Here is a 2,540-nt window from a genome sequence, read left to right on the forward strand (position 1 = left end):
AGGAGTGTTAGGGAATGGCAAAGGACACACTGACAAAGGAGATTAATCAGAACTGGCTTTGACAAGCACTGTGGCAATTGGACAATTAAAACAGACTTTCAAGGGGGGAAAAAGAAGAACGAACTGGGGGGAAGGGTAGAGAAAATAGTGCAACAATGAATGAATAAAAACCGCAAATCTCTGTAAATGTTCTTTAAAATTAATAAAATTTAATTAAAAAAAACTTAGGTGAGTCTGATTCAAACCTTGTTGGGGTTCCCCCCAATTACTTGCTGTGCATCAGAAAGTTGGACAATGACTAAGGATGACAGAAGAAGGGTCTATGTCTTTGAGCTGTGTTGTTGGAAATGAGTACTGAATATAACATGAACTGCCAAGAGAACAAAAGATCTGTCTTGGAAAAGGTGAAACCAGTATACTCTTTGGAAATAAGGATTGTGTGAGGATTCATCTTACATATTTGAGGCATCAACTGTTTCAAAAGAGGTTGATCTTTTCAAGACAAAAAAACTGTATCCTGAGTGTACCTAAATCTGAATCATAAACTGTTTCTTCCCTGATAAACTCTTTAATCATTAATATTTTCTGAGTTCTATGTGATCATCACATCAAATTATCAAGTCCAGTAGAGAAGTTAGTTGTGAGAGCTGTAGAAGGAACAATCGATGTTAGAATTATTGAAGAAAGTGCAGAGCAGTGGAGGGTATGTCTAACCTCATTGTAATCAGCATAGCGCTGTTGATGTGAATTTAGTAGGGGTCAGACTTTGCCATCCCCATATGTGTCCCACTGTTTTAACAGATATTGTTAGCAACCTTATGAGTGAAGGATCTGGACCCTGCTTTATCCTGTACCATTCTCAACATTACTGATCTGAGCTCATTGTTAGTCACTGTGTCAATCCATCTTGCTGAGGGTCTTCCACTCTTCATTTGACCCTCCACCTTTCCGAGCATTATATCTTTTTTCAAGTACTAGCCTCTCCTAGCAACATGCCGAAAGTATGTGAGACAAAATGTCACTGTCTGTACCTTCAAGTAACACCCTGGTTACACTTTATTCAAGACATATTTGTTAGTTCTTTTGGCAGTCCATGGGATATTCAGTACTTTTCTCCAAAACCACAACTCAAAAGGATCAATTCTCCTTTTGTCATCCTTGTTTCAGATGCATAGGAAACAATTGAAAATGACATGTCTCAAATCAGATGCACCTTAATCTTTAAACTGCCAGTCTTGCTCTCTTTAGCACTTTGAAGATATCTTTGACAACAGATTTTTCTCAATTCACCACCTCTTTTTTTTTTTAATTTTTTGAATGCTATTAGCATGAGTATCGATAGTGGATCCTAGTAAAATGAAATTGTTGACAACTTTAATCTTTTCTCCACCTATCTTGATGTTATACCATTGGTATAATGGTGAAGATTTTTGTTTTCTTGATGTTGGCAGGTTTTTATAGAGGTGAAAGTTAGATTGTCATTTAAAGGCCAGGAGAGTGATTTTCTGTAGACTGTTAAACTGTATGATCACAACATACCAGATAATATATTTCTATGCGGGACCAAAAGCAGATTCCCAGAGAATTAGATCACAACCTCAGAACAGGTGTTCAAGGTGATTCAGATTGTTGTTGTTTGTTGTTATGTGCAGTTGGGTTGACTACAACAGATAGAGACCCTATGAATGATAGCTCTGAATCTTTTTTATTCTGTTCTATCACTATCTCTGGTACACCTACCCTTATTACAGCACTTACTGGGTCAATCCATCTTATCCGGAGGTCCTTCTCTCTTGCACTTTCCCTTTAGCCTTCCATGCATGATATCTAGTCCCTCCTGGCTACATGCCCAAATGATGTGAGATGGAATCTCAAAATCGTTGCCTCCAAGGAGCAGCTTGTTTTCACCTTCTCTAAAACAGACTTGTTAGTTTTCTTCTCAGTCCTTGGTTTGGTCAATACTCTTCTAAAGAATCACAACTCAAAGGCATCAATTCTTCTTCTGTCATGCTTAGTCATTACCCAAATTTCTGATGCATAGCAAATAATTGCGAAGACCATGGCTTGGATGAAGTGCACCTTAGTCTCTAGCCTGACAGTGTTGATTCTGAGTTATCTGGAGAGTTCCTGACAGGAGATTTTCTCAGTATAATTTCAAAAAGCAGCACGGGGTGACAAAGCAAAATATTACAATCAAATGTGCAAGGAGTTGGAGTCAGAAAATCAAAAGGGCCGAATTCACTCAGCATATCTTAAGCTTAAGGAACTGAAGAACAAATTCAAACCTCGAGTTGCTATAATCAAGGATGCTTTCGGAAGAATGTTAAATGATCCGGGAAGTATTAAAAGAAGATGGAAATAATATACTGAGTCACTGTGTCAAAAGGAATTGGAAGACACAGAAGAATTTCATGAAACAACCTATGAGCAAGAGCCTATGGGGATGAAAGAAGTCCAGGCTGCTTTGAAGGAAATGGCAAAAAATAAGGCTCCAGGAATAGATGGTATACCAATTGACATATTTCAGTTAACAGATGCTG

The sequence above is a fragment of the Elephantulus edwardii genome, unplaced genomic scaffold (assembly GCF_000299155.1).
Source record: "Elephantulus edwardii isolate Elephantulus edwardi_28Jun2011 unplaced genomic scaffold, EleEdw1.0 scaffold00470, whole genome shotgun sequence".
NCBI classification, from domain to species: Eukaryota; Metazoa; Chordata; class Mammalia; order Macroscelidea; family Macroscelididae; genus Elephantulus; species Elephantulus edwardii.